Genomic DNA, 19186 nt, shown 5'->3' with positions numbered 1-19186 from the left:
CGATAAACGAAGCAACGAACGACGCTGGCAGAGAGACTAAACGGCGACCGCAGCCAGCTGAACAGGTTTTTGAGTTTTAGCGGCTTTTTTGCCGTTGCTCCCAGGTTCGTATGCTCGCGCTCGGCTCCTCAATCGTAAGCCCTGGCTGCCTGGCTGTTGGCTTTTGTTATTGTTGCTGGCGCTGCTGCTGCTGCTGCTGCTGCTGGACTGTATTACTCGGTCAGTCGGTCTTTGAGAGGTTGTTGCTATTTTGCCACTTTTTTGCTTGGCGATTTTTGCTCGCTGCGCTTCGTTGGTGTTTTGCAACTTGTTGTTGTTGTTGTTGTTGGTGTTGATGTAGCTGTTGTTATTGTTATTTCTGCTGCTGCACCGGCAACGGCAACGGCAATTGCACTCAACTGCTGCTGCTGCCGCCGCGACTGTTGCTGCTGCTGCTGCTGCTGCCGCAACTTCGGCTGCGCTGGGAGCTGCGAGCTGCGAGCTGCCTGCAGTTTTCATCCTCTTGCAGTTTCTGTGCGACTTTCTTGCGGGACTGTTTAAACTTTTTGCGTTTGCGCGCGTTGCAAAAAACTTGGGGTTTTTTTTGCTGTTTTGTTCACGCGTCTTCGCAGTCGCGTGCGCGCGTTTCAGTTGCGATTTGCGTGCGTTTTGCATGCGATTTGCGTGCGTCTCTTAGCGCAACAGTTGGCCAACGAGCTAGCCAGCCATCGAGCCAACGAGCCAACGAACTGCATTCATAACGCATAGCAAATAATGTTTGCAGCTGCATCAAAAGCTTAAAATTTTTAATGTTTAGCCATCTGTGGCTACTACGAAACCCAAATCACTCATAAAAGCAGCCAAACAAGCAACAGTAAAAAGCAATTCAGTGCTGCCATAAAACCAAATTAATACACATACACATGCAAACACATGTACGTCTGCATGTATCACATTCGTGTATGTAAATCAGTGTGTACATGGGATATGCCCTTCGTCCAAATACCAGACGACTATATATATAACTATATATATACGTGTGTGTGTGTGTGTATATATCCGTACGTATATGGCCACATAAGTAGTGTAATCAAAAAGACAAACTTGTTTCCATCAACGGCATCGCGCAGTAACAAATATAAAACAAATTAAATTAAATTAATTTTAATTGCCGCCAAAAGATCACATAAAAAGCGTGCAGTAAAAAGAAAAATATCAGCAAATTAATTATATTGTATATAGAAAAACATGATGCGATAAAAAAGTTTACGATATAAAAATAAAAAAAAAAAAAATAAGAAATAAAAATATATATGCTAGTAGTAGTAGAAGCCCAACGACAGAAGCGATATCAACGCGACAGGCACGCTGCTAAACAAAAGACTTAGGCAACGAACTTGCTGCCGTTTCATTACTCGCCTGCATTATGTGCTTTAGTATTGGGTGTTGAGAGAGTTGCGCCAGATAACGGTGCTTCGGGTGATAGCAGCTAAACGAACAACAGCAACAGCACCAACAATAATAATAGTAACAACAATTACAACAACAATAACAAATGCAGCAATGTCGGCAGCAACAAAATGCAACAAGTAACAAACTAATTGACAAGTCAAATCCTGCCTGCCACAAACACAAACAGCTGGCAACAAGCGACCAGCTAGCAAGCAAAAACAACAACAACCGACGACAACAAAAACAATCGCCGGACAGCAGCTCGTCGGCTGGCAGAGTTGTGTGGCTTCAGCTTTAATCAAATCGCAGCGCCCCGAACGACAATTGCAAAGTGTGCCTCTTAATGTTTCCAAATGCATTTTACTGCCGCACACAAAAACACCAACAACTGCAGCAACAACCACAACAACAACAACAACAACAACAATATCAACAAAAAAGAAAAGAAACCAAATAAATTTACATAAATATTTCACGTGCTGCTTTTTGCAACTGTTGCACTGACGACGCGACGCGACGGTCACATCCGCGTTTCAAAGATTGAGATTTGCCAAGCTGGATAGTTGCAAGTGTTTGACTGTGTGTCTCTGTGTGTGCGTGCGTGTGTGCTCGCGCCCATGTGTGCGTATATTCCCCCAAGAATCTCAATCAGCTAAATGCCAGTGCCAGACAAATCCAAATAATAGTTCCAATCAAAATAATAAAAAACAAAAATAAAACAGAGAGCCTCGAGTGCGTGTGCGAGAGCGAGAGCGTTAATTGCTGTTCATTCGAATCGAGCTGGGGTAAGTGTAATTGTCTTCAATTCGTTCATAGTTATTATTTAGTCGTCTCTGCTTTGCTTTTATGCGTCTTTAATTGCACTTTATGTGCTGCAGCGGCCAACTAGATGCACAGACTCCCTGACAGAGCCGCAGATTCATCAATTAACAGACGCAACGATTTCAATTACAATTAACAAACAAAACAGCTGCCGTGTTTGTTGTTGTTGTTGCTGTTATTGTTGCCTTTGATTTTGCTTTAGCTGCTGTTGGTGGTGCGTTTGGCTATAAAACCGTTATTTAAAAGTTTGCCACAACAATTAATTGCAGTGATTTGAGAGAGAAAACATCAACTACAAACAGGCCAGTTGGCTTTTAAGACGACGCTCGCTGTCATTTCCTAGCTTTATGTAGAAAACTCAAAGAGCAGACTCTGTCCAGCCAATATCAGCAGTAGCAACAGCAGCAGCAGCAACAACAAAAAAACGCGCCATAATTACAAGTTCAGTTGAGCAATTTAAATAAAAACACTTCAACACTTTAACAATAGACGAATCAGCAGCAGCAGCAGCAGCTGATTGCCAGCCTCTGGCTGTCTGCCGCTCTGTCTGTTTGTCTGTCTGTCTTTCTGTCGGTCTGTCCAGAGTCAGAGCTAGTGTGTATGCCCAAGTCTGGTGATGCAATTTATTGGAAAAACGTTTTAGCTGGCACGCTTAATTGAAATGCAATTTAAATATTTATTCGCACAGCGTGAAACAAATGTAAAAAGCGACTATGCTCAAATATAAACAAATGAATATTCAATATTGGTATATACATTATATAAATATATATATATATCTTATAGAATATCTACACTTTATACTAAACAAATTAAGGGAAACACATTCAAAAGCGGAAATAATAGTGCAGTATTTTAATTACTTCTTAACTGCCTAGAAAAAATATACAAATTATTCACTTTAACATAATATTTTATAGAGTATCAAAGGGTGTTCTCAGCATAAAAAATATGGAAGAAAAAAATTCAAAACTATTTTTTTAATATTTTTTCTTTTTAAATAAATTTTTTGTATAAACAATAAATCTGAATGAAAAGATTATTTCTGAATATATTTTATATATTTGTAGTATTAAAAAATCATCATTTTTTTTGTATAAAAAAATTTTTAAATTCATATCATTCCATATCAAATCGTCTAAAGAACATTAAAATTTGAACAGAAGTTAAGTATTCTTATTCTCTTGTATTCTTACTATTTTAATCATTTTTCGAATAATTATATTTTATATAATATTCTCAATATCCAACAATACTGACTTTAATATATATATATAAAAAAATAAAACAAATAAAAAAAAAATTCAAAATTATTTTGTATATGCTTAATTAATTTAGTATATATATTTGGCGTTTTATTATATCGTAGGGTATTTTCCTATGCTGTGTTTCGACCTGTGCATTTATTGACTTCATATTTTTTATGTGCCACCAAATCAATTATAATGCTATAATTAAAGCAAAGCTGCAAAAAAAAAATATTTAATTAAGAGTAAGGAAATTACATAAAGTGTGCAAAAGTCACTTGCAAATAAATATGCAAAGAATTATTTAATTCTCACAATTGCGAAACACAAGTCACGAGATTCCGATGCCAGCTCCAATTGGGCGTGTGCTTCGCTCAGTACATAAAGCGCATTAAATTTAATTTATTGTCAGCAACAACAACAACAGCAGCAACAGCAGCAACATCAACAATAACAGATGCATCAGTAACAGTTAAAGCAACAACAACAATGTCGGCAATGGTTTAATTGCAGCGCTGACAAAGAAATTGCCAAGCTCTGATACAAAACGCCGCAAATGAGTTCAAGAAATGTTGGCTGACAATTTCTTGGTAGCTGCTCCGACTGTGTCTCTGACTCTGCATCTGCCCCGGCTTCTGACTCTGACTCTGACTCTGGGTTGTTAATTGTGGGCCGCCGCCGCCCGTCTGCCTGCCTGGTTAGATGGATGAGTCAACAAGAAATTTTCTTAATAGCCGTCTGGCTGCATTTTTTTTCTGCTCAAGTTTAATTTCATTTGTGGCTTTGCATTTGTTACCGTTGCCAGTTTTTTCTGCTCTTGCCATGCATTTTATGTTGTTTTTTTTTTTTAATTAATTCTTTTTTCTACTGCCATAATTTATGAACCTTTTTTGCCCGTGCAATTATTGTGACTGATTCAAAGTGCGACTCGTAACGCGTTGCATTTGATTTGCTTTGCCTGTAATTGTGCTCATTATGCCAGCTTTTGTTGTTGCTGTGGTTTTTGCACACAGTTTCGCGTCATTACACATGTTGTCTAGGCGGCGACAGACTGTCTGTCTGTCCGTCTGTCTATGCGTCTGTCACTCATTTGCTGATCACTTGCACGTCTGTCAGCCGGTCCATCCATCAGCCAGTCAGCCAGTCAGGCAGTCAGTGGGGCTGTCAATCTTATTTAGTGCCCATTTGGCTACTGCAAACGCTTTGATTTCCAGCTAAACGCTTAGCTGCCCTTTGTTTGTGGAATCGATGACGCACTTGACTGACATTTGCTGTTGATCTCTGATGTCATCGCCGTCATCGGCTGCCAGTGCAATGCCAGGCAGCGTAAATGTCACGCACTTATCCGGCTTGATCCGTTGTGCAGCATATAATACACAGCGACAAGTTTTGCTAATTCTAAGCAGCTGAGCGACGCGCAAGTTTGTTGCCTAAGTCTTTTGTTTCGCCATACCAGCTGGAATTCCCGGAATATTTCGCTTATACTGCGCCCGCGTCGATTACGGCAACAAAACCAACTGTAATGAGGCATGCGCAAATATTTCGTCTATTACGCAATACAACAACAACAACAAAGCAAAGAAAACCAACAACAACAGCAACTTTGGCCAAAATCGATGAGCTTGGCAGACGATACAAGGCGCCAACACAATATGCATACATTTTGGTTTGCTATTTGTTTTCTGTGTGTCCTAAGCCAACTTCATGCCACAAATGTGAAGAGTTTTCACTAATTTCGAGTTGCTGCGAAACAGAACACGCGAATAAAACAACAACAGCTCCACCAGCAACAACAACAACAACAAACAACAAACAGCAAACAATCAGCGCTGCTGCATAAATAAAAGTAAATTTAATGACAAGCAAAATATTTCTTGTCATGCCTATCAGATTACAAGATTTCTATATGAACTCGCAGATGACGCGCCTGTAAGTCTGAGTGTGAGTGTCGTTAAAACATGATTACTGGCGCTCACACAGACTAGGAGATGGACAGACAGAACCGTTAGTGTCATTTGAATGTGGCTGTTGCTCATATTACGAGTGCTATAATGCCCCGAGGCAGCCGAGAGTCCAGGCATCGGCGACATTGAGTTAGCTTTTGATAAAAACCACTTCAAAGAGCTCGCAAATGCTTTGCAGATGTTGCAAATTGCACCACGTAATGATGCATCAAGTGTTTCGCAGTGGACATTGTGGCACAGGCACAGGCACAGGCACTGCCATAGGCATGAGATCACATTTTTCGGTAACTTCTTATGAGTGGCCCAACTAGCGGCATCTAAATCCGTTTAATACACAACTCACCCAGCCATTTGCCATTAACACAGTTCAAATCGTTTCCCAGACAATAAATAAGCGGGGAAAAAAATGCCCCAGCTGAATCGAATACAAGTGGGAAAAGCTTCGGTCGTTTCTAAGCCCAATTGCCAGGCATAATCAATTTCACACATTACAACACCAAAAAATAGACAAAAACGACGCATGAAATTGCTAATTGTAGCGGAAGGGCCCGGCCCAGGGACTGGCCCAAATGACGGGCCTATTGGAGCGCCGTAGGCCACATCAGCGCCAATCGACAATTAAAATCGTAGCGAATTCCCAGGCAACAAAGGAAATTTAATTACGCCGCATGCAGCGACGCGTCGACCCTTCCGACTGAAAGCCAACAATCGAAAAGGGCCGAGGGAGGCCTTGTGGCCTATAATCAAGTGAGAAACTTGTGCGTTTCCAGCCTAATGAATTTTTCTGCCCAGCAAATGGGCGTGATAATTATTTATTAGAAATCCAAATCGAAATCACAATCAAATTGGCTGCGAAAGGAGGTCGCAGGCAGCTGGGAAATGTGCGCAGTTTAATAATTTATGAATTTTATTGCCTGCTCTGTGAATCCCATAATTAGCAATAAAAATTAAATAAAAATATCAAAAATAATTCACAGCATTACGGATGTGTTTGTGCCATTGGCTGTGACAGCTCTTAATTGTCAGCCGTGAAAAAAGACTCTGAGGTCGGCATCTCTATGCGTATATTAGCTAAACGGTCGATCAGCTTGGATGCTGAGCTGAGAATGAAAATGCTTTGCATTCATAATTTTGTTGAGCTGGCGATTTGTTTTTGTTTCGTTTAATTTAGCCATAAATAATTTATACACTTACCATAAGCATATATGAATTTAATAACGCTCTTAGTGGTCTCCCGGCCCATCAGAATTTCAAGCACGTCTCGCCAAATGCTGCCTCGTGTGAGGCGCAACGGCGCATAAATCTTTGTGTCAGCAGCTTGTTTTTGGTGACATCAATTAATTTGGCTTTGATGTGAATGCAGCGTGAAACGCCAAGAAATTAGCCAAAAATAAATGGAAAAATGGCCAAATTCATGCATACCAATTTTATTTTTAGTTTCTTAGCAGCGCATAGACAAAAGCTATAAAAATCAAATCAAAGATTAGTTTTCTTTTTGTTTCGGCTCATTGTTTTTGATTTTTTTCTCTCGCTCTCAGCTTTTTGTTTTTGCAACACTCGATTTGCATATTTCTCGTAGGTGGTTCAATGAACTTGCTGCTACGGTAGAGCGAGTCTCTGGATTTGGTGGGGGCGTCAGTCGATGAGGCGACGGCGACGGCAAGGCAAGACAACGACAGCGACACTTCCAGCTCGCGGCTCGAGTCGCCTACGCGTAATTTGACAAATTTGCAAACATTTGCATAAGATCTGAAAAATCAAAGCTAAACTAAATCCAATCAACAAATACAAAAAGCAATTATTCAACCCTCAACTAGCCCAAATATCGAAAATAATACAAACACCAATCTCCATCCATCCAGTTTCAGCTGCAACTTTCAAAAGGCCTGATAGCACAACATCTGACCAAAAGTCGACGCGTCTTTTGGCCCGCTGACAATTTCTATTAAGGCATTTTACGCGGACTAACGAGCCGAGGCAGGCGGAGATGCCCGACACCCAATTCACTCGCTTTTCTGCGACTCTTAATTGCAATTGAGCTGCTGCATGAGCTGCGTGCATTTGCGCCATGATTTGCAGATAGCTGGCATGGGAAGCGTCTGCGACGCTCTCAGGCTGTGCAGCCAACTTGGCTAATTGATAACGCCTCTTTAATTAATGTGCAGCTGTTGCCGCTGAGCGCTGAGCGCTGATCGCTGAGCAACGAGAGCTTACTACATACATACATAGATACTCATACCATACGTATATATATAAGCATTTTGTATATTGGCAAACGGGAAATAGTTCGACAAGAGCGTATGTAATTAGCGTACTTAGTGCACTCATGGCTCAAGAAGTAGTTGTTTATTAAAATTATTTAAACGCAATTTAACTGCGGCCTTCGGGCTAACCTCCTAAGCTAACTTTTAGCTCAACTCTTGCTACGCACTTGCCACAAAGTAATCTAAAATGCTAATTAAGCTGCCGGCATTATTTGTTGTTGTTGTTGTTGTTGTGGTTGTTGTTATTAACGCATGCAAAACGTATGTTACGTATACGCACCAGCAGCCGGTCGATTTGGTTTTCGAGCTCGGGCCGTGTCGCGTTTAGCTGTGCTGCGTGCATTAATTAATAAATGTCGTGATGTCGCTTTTGAAGTGTCTGTCATTATGAGATCAATTAATAGGAAAAAATTCTAGATCAAGGCGAAAATGTACAAAAATGTCGCACACACACGCACACACACACGGGACAAGCGTGCGTTGTTGTTATTGATCGACACGTAGTAGTTATTTTATTTCTATTTTATTTTGCTTTATTTTTTTTGTCCTCTATACAAACATATTGTAACTGCAGTGCGTACCCGACGACCCCTTTTAACCACAGCACACACATTTTAACTGCGTTTCCATAAAGTCTGAGCAGTCGGCGCATTTTATTTATTTATTATTTTCTATATGCTTTTGGGGTTTGCGCTTAATTGACGCAAAGCGTGCGTGACGTCAGCATAGGAATTACATCAGACACATAAATGGTCGGCAGATAACGAGATGCTGGAGAAATAAATCAACGAAACGATTATGCTCTGTTGACGCACCGGGATTTGGTTTTCTCAATTCATTAAATATTTGATGTGATAAATGCTTCTGCTTAAAGTTTGTAAATATAATTACATTGTGGAAAAATCGAACAGAATTTTTTATAATTGCAACTTACAGTAGTTGATATAAATTATAAAAAAAAATTTTAATAAATTGTAAAATGCATTATTTGAAAATTAAAAGTGTAAAATGAGAATATATCCAAATAAGCTGAACTGTCAACAGTATAAATACACTTTTTGAAGCCTTGAAATATCTTAAATCCCTTCCAATAATTTCTGAAAAATATATATTAAGAAAAAATATATTAATAACATATATTTATGTGGAAATTACCAATAAATAAAATTTTAACTTAGTGCTATCGGAAAATATGTAGAATAAATGAAAAATTACAAAAAAATATATTATTAATATTATTTAAACTATATTGTAGCTGCATTAAAAAATAAATTGAAAATAGAGTTCATAAAAGAAGGTTCAAAATAATGAGTTTTAAGGCTCTTCTAATTTAGCTAAATCGACTAAAATTTACTTTGACTGCATTCACGATTTAAATCATGAAAATTCCATATTTTTTTATTCTAGTCTCTAGCTACAGGGTATCTGCTAGTCACTCGCTATGCCTAGAGCGTGACTGATATTTACCATAATTTAATGTACAATTTGAAATACGCACTATTTGAGTACGGCTCGAAGTGCTGTACGTTTTGCATGGCTGTTGTAATTAATGTTGTTGATACGACGAAATCGCTTTGGCTGCGATTTCGTAGCTGATTTCATGTTACAAAGTTGCGTTGGTTGTTGCACTTGTTGCACTTGTTGCACTTGTTGCTGCTTGTTTTTGAGCTGTTATTGCAGGCGGTTTTATGTTACACACAAATATTTTGCGCTATTGACAAAAAGGCGAACAAAATCAAAATGGGCAGCTAAAAAGTGTGCATAATCTCTATTTGCCTTGCAAATGAGTGCGCAGCTAAGGCGACTTTAGATTTGAACTTGATTTTGGTGGCGGTGTAACAAAAGTCATGGGCTCCGCCAGGGGGGCGGCTCGGGTCGGGGACCGGGGTCAGCGTTAAACCTGACGTTGTCCGAATGTGCAGCTGTGCTCGATCGCTGTGCGTGAGAACCAGCTGGCCATTAACAACAACAACGACAACAACAATAACAGCAGCAGCAGCAGCAGCGGTGTGCATACTGTTGCCTTATATATATCAAGATTTCAATTTTGCATTTGTGTACTTGAAAATTGACGCCGCACGGCACGCACGCATTATTGTTGTTGCAATTGCTGTTACTGTTGTTGTTGTTGCGTCTAGCTGGTTAATAAATTTTAAGATACTTATCAATTAGCATACGAATTACATGCCTTGCAATCATAAATAATGCGTACGTTTTGCGCTGTTTGTTTATGAAAACGAAAATTAAAATCCAAAAAGAAAAAAAAAACAAACAACGCATTGATGCATTTACGTTGATTTCAATAGCTCTTTGGCCAGTAAGAATTGTAATTTATATGCATTTGTACACACACTTGGGCTGTGGGTGCGTGTTTGATTTGCCTTTGATTAGAAACGACAAATAAACAACAAATCATGCAGCACGAAACGGATGGAGTCGGAGTTGAGTTCAATTGAATTGAAACGAAAGACTTAGGCAACGAACTTGATGGCATGCACAAGAAATTGCCGCACCGAGCACTCAAACCCCGCCCACACCGCCAATACCGCCCATCCCACCCGATCAGCTCATTGTTATGCTCAACACTTTTGCGCTATATTTACAAATTGGGCCAATAAAACGAACACCAAGAGACCAGCAGCAGTCAACGCTAGCTGCACAGATACCAACAACAACACCAATCACAACAACATCAGAACTGTAAGACTATAAAAATCAAGCAAAACGGAAAACGGGCACATAACTAAAATCAACTCACAACTGCTGATGAATTTTTATGCATGTTTATATGGTGGTCATAAAAGTTGACTGTCCGCCTGCCTGCCTGGCTATCTAGCTGCCTGGCTGACTAGAAGTCAATGATTGTTTAATGAAACAACGGATAGTCTCTTGTCCAGACATTAAAATAACCAGCAAATAAATCAAATCCGACTCGCGATCGCCTGACCAGCTAGCTACACTTGATTATACGAGATTCGGCTTACAAATCCGCCCGCTTCGTTAGCCACTAACAATAACAACAATAACAACAACAGCAACAGCAACAACAACTCACCTGCTGTGCGTCCGCTACGAAATCAGAAAAGAAAGAAATGTCAATGGCGCGTTAATCCCTGCGCTATAAATGTACTGCTGTAGCTTTAGCTTTTGCTTCATCCGATAGCCGGCGATCTACGCAAAATGAATACGTTTGCCAAGGGATTAGCGCTGGGCGAGGGCCCGCGCGAGAGGCTGTGAGGCACGCGCTAAAATGTTTAGAAACCGTAAACGTTGATAAATTGACAGCGGGACAACGTTGCTCAAGTGCGGGCGCAGGCCAGGCCGAGAGCAACAGATTCCGTTATTGGTCAGCGATCCACACGCTCGCCCCGCCCCGCAGCGATATTGACAGCAGCCTCTCCATCAACCATACACACACACGCACACTCAGCATATATCTTTCACTCTCTCGCCTCGGATTGTTTATAAAATACGAGTCATACGCTCACATATTTTATCTGCTGCTCCAGATCTGAAACTGAAACTGAACTGAACCGAACTGATTCGGAATTGATATTGGAATCGGTATCCGAATCTGGCACCCGATTTTGTGTCTCCGCTGTCAGCCGCAATGACACTCCGGTCCATGATTTATGCGCGCACAATTCTCTTGTTGGCAGCCATTCAACGTGCTGTGCGTAGTTCGTATCGCTGGGAACAATGTGTTGAGGCAATTACGCCCACAAGCTGACGCTAATACGGTTTAAATACATATCGATGTTGGGGCATTTAAGCGTGTACCAGATGTACATGACTATGGGCTGAGAGGGGTTGATGGAGACGGGGGAGAATTTTTGTAATTTGACAATTGGAATTTCCCACAATTTTGGCTGACTCAAAGAAATGTGTCAAAGCTTTTAATATGACGTTAATTAAACGACCATAAAGCAAAGCCAACCAGTTGGCGACTCATCAGACGCCGCTGCCTCTGTTTCTGTCTCTCTCTCTCTCTCACTCAGTGTCTGCCTCTGTCTGTCTGTCTGTCTGTCGGTCTGTGTGACTGCGGTAAGTGCTCCTAATTGGCCGCCAGCTCGTCCTAAGCATTTTTTCGTTAATTTGCGAAACTGACAAACGCTTAGCATCCGTCTATCGTTATCTGCTCGCAATCGGAGCTCTGCTGCGCTAGTCTCGTGGCTTTTATGATTTTTTAAATGTAAGTCACGCTTTTGGCAATTAAGTGCCCCCAACACCAGCAGCAACACTGAGCGAGACGAGACCAAGCCTAACCGCACTGACTGTGGTGGCCTGTGGCCGCCCTCGACAGGTGGCAGCAGCCTTTCTGCCTCCTTTCTGGGCGCTGGGGGGTGTTGGCCATCTGATTGCAGACTCGCCTGCCAGTTTGCCTGCCTGTTTGGTCTTTCTTTGGCTGCTGCTGCTGCTACGGCTGCTGCTGCTGTTGCCAGCCTTCCTGGCTGCCTCTGTGCTACGTTTTGGCGACATGCGCCGCATTTGCAATTATTTTGCGGCTCATTAAACTTTTAAACACGCCGCTCACGTAGTGACGCGTCTGTCAGATGGCTGCCATGTAGCCAGCACTGGCCGCCGCATCCCCGCACCTGCCATCCTACCAACCGCCTGCCTGCCTGCCTGTGAAAATGTCATAAAAATCTCTGGGGAGTTAGCAGTCGGTTTTGCTGCTGGCTGCTTTGATTTCTGTGCTTGCTTTTTCCCAACGTTTTTAGCTTGCGAAATCGCAAAAGATTTCTTTTTTATCGCACAAGTTGCCTTTGTTGCTGTTGTTGCTGTTGGTGGTGCCGCTGTGGCCGTTTGATTGTTGCCAGCTTTTTATTTTATGATTATTATATTTTTTGAAAATTGCCAGCATCTCGCTGCTCGGCCACCCCGTCATAGTGCACACACACACAGTTGACACACGGAGGCACACACGCTGACAAAAGACTTAGGCAACAAACTTGGCAGTTTGTATATTTTTTTGTTGCCTTTGCTTTTGCGTGTTGATATAAATTGCTTGCCGACGCTGTCAAATGCAATTAGCTGCAGTTTTATTGAAAAGCGGGCAATCACCAAATGCCATTGACCAAAAATTGAAAAACCAAAATTGAAAAATACTTTTCTGCGCCGCATTCCACGGGACATTTCAATTAATTTTACTACGCGGCCGGCACTTTTCTCTTTCCCTCACGCATTGTTCGCCTGTGTGCCACTTTCTGGCCGTGACAGGCAACGGCAACAACAACAATAACAACAACAACGGCAACAACAACGGCAACGTTTCAATGTCGGCTTGCATTAAAGTGTCGTTCGTTTTGTGGTTCAAGTACGTTTGTCGCAGATAAGTCGACATCGCGCGGACCAGGCAAACGAGCAGATTCCATTTCATGGTCATTTGCATGGAAATCGCTCAGCTCGCGCCGTTGACTCCCAGCCGCCGTCTGCTCCAGCCGTCGTCTTCCGTTGTCAATAACGATTTTCATCATCAACGTCATCCTGGCCGGATTGCGGGGCACGGCTGCACAGGCACAGGCACAGCCACGGGCACAGGCACGGTCATGTATGAAAGCGGCATGTGAACCAGTTTGGTCCGCACACAGCAGCGCCATCTAGCGTGCAGTTTTCGCCATTCGCATATTCGCCACTAATGAAATATATGCGAAAGCCAGACGATGACCGCTATCAGCAAACAGCTTCGGTTTCATCGTTTCGTTCGTTCTTTTATTATTGTAATTTCAGTGCTCCTATCGCCGCCACCGTCACCGTCGCAGTCGCAGTCGCACTCAGAGTCCGAGTCGTAGCCGCAACGGTTTCGTTTTGTCCAAAACTATGCATAATTTATGAGAGTCGTTTTGGGCTGCATCGTTTTATTATGCTAATGCCTGGGTAATTTGTACGTTTTGGGTCTAGCAGCTTGGGCTTAGTGTCACTATTAAGCGACTAATTAATTTGTTCAAGACGACGCACAGGTAGAGATACACATGAATTGATTAGCATTAGAGGGCTAAGCGTGGAGGTGCCAACAGTACCATCAATCAATTAGCATGAAATCCGATCTGCACACAACTTGTGGAAGATTTTGCAATGCTCAAATACCAAATACAGTCAGTCAGCCATACAGCTATAGCTACAGCTACAGCTACATCTATGCAATGCAATGCAAAAAGAGAGCAATGTGCAGTGGAAAACGACTTGCTCGATTTTACAACAACATGGCATGGGGCTGACCACGTCGCCGTGTCTAGTCGGGCAGCGTGTGTGCCCCCGCGAGAGGTCGCCCAGCCTCAGATCCGGCTTTGCGGTCGTTCCGTCTGTTTGTCGCTCAGTCGTTCAGTTGTTCAGTCGCTCTGTCGCTTAGTCGCTCGGTCGATCTCAGGCCTTTGAGTTATGAACACATTGGAAATGCTTTAGAGCGCTTAATAATATGCAGTCTATTATTGTTATTGCTGGTGGTGTCGCTGTTGTGGCACATAAAACTTGCAATTGGCATTATTAACGCCATAGGCTCTGGCCATTCAATAATTCGTTATTCCAGCCGCAGCCGACTCTAGTTGGGGCGTGTGTGGGAATGCAGCGATTTGCAATATTTTGGCACAGCAAATGACGCTGATTGATTATGCCCATAACAGTCTCCGGTCTTCGGTCTCGCCTGCTTTTGTCCCTGTTCACACCTGGCAGCCAGCGCCTTAATGAACATTCAAATTAACTGCACTCTAATTAACCATGTACGCCTAGTACCCCCCACTCCATGCCCACTTGGCACGCAAATCGCGCGCACTGATTTTGTCAATGAAAAAACCATTTAGTTGGCCAGCTCGGGAGCTAATTAAAAGCCAAAGCGAGCAGAGCCGAGCGTTGCTAATAAATATATACATATATAGTTTTTATATAATGACTTCATAAAGTGCGTGCTCTGATTCAGCGGGGCGTGAAGTGAATAATGAAATCCATTGCGCTCGAGGCTTAGCAATGCGAATGCGATTTACCAGCCAAATGAGTGCAGCAACAGATTTGCGTGACTTGCAGCAAATACTTGCATGAAATTATTTATATATATATAATTGTTTTTATTTTTAATTTACGCTTTGCATTTACACCTAAAAGAATTGCAGAGGCTTTAAGTGAAGTACAGCAAATAAATGCAATTTACAGAGTTGTAATAGAAATTATGAAAAAAAAAAACTATATATACATTTTTGTGTTGATCTCGTGGAAATATTACAAAAATAATTAATTGATATATAAATAATGTGAATTACTTTTAACAATATTTTTACATTTATAAATGCCGCATGTTAACATCATAATATAAAATAAAATATATAAAATAAATAATATAAAATTAAAAATTAAAAAATCTGAAAAAATACGAAAAAATTATTAGCTATGCGAAACTTGACTCTATGATAACTTACTTGTAAGGAATTGAAAAATAAATCTGAAATAAACAGACAAAATCTGTTTTATATTACATATATTTTTGAAAGATTTTTATACATTTATATTTTAATATTAACTATATTTTTGTAATATTTATATGACTTAGTTTCGTATATTTATATACTTGCCGTAGATGTAGAAGTATAATAGTTAATAACATCGAAAAAACATCGTTCATTCTCTTCTCTCTCTCTCTCTCTATCTATCTATCCCCTCTCTCTCTCTCTGTCTCTCTCTCTCTGTTATTTTTTTCTCTTCTTCTCTCTCTCTGTTATTTTCTCTCTCTCTCTCTCTCTCTTTCTCTCTCTGTGTTATTCTCTTTATCTCTCTCACTCCCAATGCCTCACTCACTCTCTACCTTAGCACTTTTGTAAATACAAATTTTCCTCCGATAATTGCAGTATTAAATATTTGTTTAAATACACTCCAAGAAGTCCGTTAAATACTCGTATATACTCGGCTTTCAGCTGCCTCCCCCGATGTCGCAGGCAGTTGAGAAAAAAAGCCAAAATCAAAATGGAAATGAGTTGTTATTGCCAGATGATGCCTGCATTTGATTTCCGCGTTGCCTGGCGTTCGCTTTCAACTATGCCGCCGACGCAGACGCCGATGGTGACGCCGACAGCTCTAGGCTAGAGCTTGGCTGACGCGGCGTATGCGCATTTTTAATTGCCACAGCATGTTGCAGCGAAGATTGGCAGCATTTTCGACTGCTTTTTATCAAAGCGCTCGCGCAACGGTAAACGGCAAACGGCAAATTGATGTTGACATTTCAACAACGGGCCGTCGCTCGCTGGCGCGCGTTAATTTCAAATGGTTCACCAAAAATGGTCGCGTTATGAATTATCAATATGGTGCCGCCCCTGGTGACATCGGCCGGGCTGCAGAATTCGCCTCGAGTGGCTTTTCGCAACGCAGGAAATTGTTTTCATTGCAGTGAGCAATGGTCAGCGGCGGGTGCTCCATATACGGTCTAAATATTTGCTAAATCACACGCGCTCCACAGACTCGCAGAGACACAAGACAATACAGTACTTGTCGTCGTTGTTGCTGCTGTTGTTGTTGTAGCTGGAAGCTGAAAGCATTTGCTTTAGCTTTTGCTTTTGCTCTATGGGTCTACGTCTACAGCTACGTCTACGTCTACGGCTATGGCTATGGTCACGATTTTAACATTTTTGCGCATGCGCAGCGAGCACCCCGAAATTTTCGGCGTTGCCCATTAATTTTCATTGAAAAACGTTTTCATATTTTTGCCATAGCTGTAGCGCTGGCCGTTGTTGCCACATTTTCGTATAGCACAATATTTTCATTGTAGTGTTTTGGCATATATTTATGTGCCGTAAAAAATGCGATCAAGATTGGGCTAGGACTACAAACTGCTGCACACCAGGCACACAAGGCGAGGTTCGCGACTTATTTCTGCTGCCAAGCAGCCAGCTGCCAGCCAGCCAGCCAGCCAACCAGCCAACGAGCCAACTTCAAGTACACACAACATGCTGGCTGCATTGTTGTTCAACTTTGCACTTCAATTGGCTTGCTTGATGGCGAGCGAGCGTTTGGGGGAGCAGGCGTAAATTAATGGATTCATCGAAGCAAAAAGCAGCGCCGCAGCGCCGCAGCGCACCGAATTGAAGTTCAATGTTTGTGTTAACAACTTTGCACCTACATGTGCTGGCGACAAATCCAATCCAAGCGTACGCTGTATATATCTCAATTTCATTAATCAATTAGAGAGTTACTTTTTAATTAAGGCCAATTAATGCTAACCAGAAATGGAAACCAACAAAAATCTGTTTGGCTTGGCCCCACTTTTTGGGGTGTGCCCTCCTCCATGGCGAGTTCGCTCAGCAAATGCTAATTATATGCCAGCCGAGTACGAAGTGATTCCCTCTGTGTTTGCTTCGACCTGGGCAAGGTTATGATTTGGACAATACAAGAAGCGGTCTAGCTGGTCCAGCAGTGCGCCCGTCTATCTCTCTCTTTGCTACAGTGTAGCTGCGGCCACGCCCATTTAATTGCCACCTAGCGTTTGAGTTAACTAACTGTTCATAAATAGTTATGGCATACACGGACAGCGGCTGCGCCCACAAAGTTGCCACTGCAGCTCGGCTCGGCTCGCCTAGGCCCTACCCCCAATGCTCCAATGCCCAGCGCAAGTCCGAGAACGAGTCAAAGTCAAAGCGTCCAAGAGCCAAGTCCGAGTGCAAATCCAACCAGCCCCACCAGAGTGGCTCCAATGTGCCATTGTTAGTGCAAGACATTTAATTTCCCACTCTTGACTTGGCTTTGTTTTTAGTGCTGCTGCTGCTGCTGGCTGCTGTTGCTGGCTGCTAAAACTTGGTTAATTTAGCGCATTTTGGCTTAATTTGTGGCGCTGTTACCAATTTGATTTGCAGGCCAGGCATTGATTGCTTTATTAAGCGCGTCCTTGGCGCTAGCCAGCAAAATGTTGCAAGAATTGTCTTCCGCATGAAGCTGAGGCGGACTGAGTCAGTCAGCTCGTGCCCAAATGTCATAAAAGTGACTCAGTCTGGCAATGCTGCAAGACCTGACTGAGTGTTATTATGTACATTGAATAGTCAGCTTGATGGACAGATTTGCGTTGCTCTGAGAGGTTTTTAGTGTTTTGGTTCCCAGCGCCGTTTAACAGTTTTCAGTTTTGTGTAATTAAATTATGCGTTCTCTTTCGAGGCAATCCGAGCTGTGTTTCCCACTCGCATGCATTCGATATGCAAGCGCAGTGCAGGCTCCCAGGCATAAATCACACAGAGAGACCCCACACTCAGTCAGAGAGAGAGAGAGAGAGAGAGAGAGGCCTGGGCATCGCGGCTCCATTCATGCGTGGTCCCAGCGGCCCATTCAGAGGTGTCGCTGCTTGGATCGTTTATGCAAATATGCAAACACTGAACACAAAAGCCAACTACTACGCCCAACATGTCGCACTCGGCAGTCAAACAGCAAACAATCCGAGTCAGTCGTCAGTCAGTCCGTCAGTCAGTCAGTCAGTCAGAGGGCGTTCATATTCATAGGTCTAATTGGCTGTGTTGGGCCGTGAGATTCTATGGGGCATTCAAATGCAAAATGTTTTCGGGCCGCTTATTGTTATGCAGAGCAAACACTGATCCAGCATTTAGCTCACTTTGTGCGCACTTCACTGCAGCCAGCCACTCGAGAGATGGAGGTGGACGAGAGTGAGATAGAGAGAGCGCGAGAGAGAGGGAGAAAGGGATCTCAGGTCGATCTGCTCAAGTGGCATTTGCATAAATTAAGCCACTTGCTTAAGCCAATCACAGGCGCTTGGGCAGCAACTCAGCTATTCGTCATGCCACTGACAGTTGGCCAATATTTATGAGCCAGCAATAACATCAGCAACAGCAACAACAACAATGGCTGCTTTAAAGATGCGTTAAGCACCATTGCTTAAACATCGACTCCTTGTATCTATGTATTTATGGCCCGCTGAGTGTTTGCCTCTATGAAATCATCACAACAAAAAGTGAATGGGTTTTATGCTGTACTTATGGATACGTATAAATACACATATATATATATATATATGTATATGTATGCATAAATGTGCTCATAATGCGTCAATATACAGTTGTAGCCGCAATTATGGCCCGAAAATGTGTTTTGAATGGTTTATGGCTTATAATTTGGGTCCAAAGTGGCTTTGACCAGGTGGTTTTGTTTCTTTATAACCTACACACGCATTTAGAGTCGCGCTTAAGCCTAGAAAATTGTTGACACTTTTTCCACACGCAGACAACATTTCAATAATCGATCGTAAAACTTGGCAATGGGTGTGTCATTTCCGCCTCAAAGGAACTAAGCCCAAAGCCCATCAATGTGTGAAGTGCCATAAAACGATGTGTTAGACTCTTAAGCTCGCTAAGCCCCACACAAAGGAGCTGTTGCATTGTCTGTGGTCTTTAAATGTTTGATTTCGTATATTGTCGGGGTATTCCGATTTTGTGGGGTATCTGCATATATATAGAGGAATTCTGGTCGGCCATTGTCCGGCGAT

At 42.2% G+C, this 19186-nt stretch overlaps 1 protein-coding gene across 1 annotated transcript in view; it reads left to right on the top strand.

The window, feature by feature from the left end:
- Positions 1 to 484: 484 nt before the first annotated feature.
- The window catches only part of LOC108649072 (uncharacterized), a 69416-nt gene continuing 50714 nt past the window's right edge, over positions 485 to 19186 (top strand). Inside the window, exon 1 of the mRNA XM_018098071.3 lies at positions 485 to 2216. The gene's annotated coding sequence lies outside the window, so the exon portion shown is untranslated. The remainder of the gene's footprint in view (positions 2217 to 19186) is intronic.

The sequence above is a fragment of the Drosophila navojoa genome, chromosome 2 (assembly GCF_054131105.1).
Source record: "Drosophila navojoa isolate 15081-1374.11 chromosome 2, UAZ_NAV_1.0, whole genome shotgun sequence".
NCBI lineage: Eukaryota > Metazoa > Arthropoda > Insecta > Diptera > Drosophilidae > Drosophila > Drosophila navojoa.
This window is presented reverse-complemented; position numbering and strand designations above follow the sequence as displayed.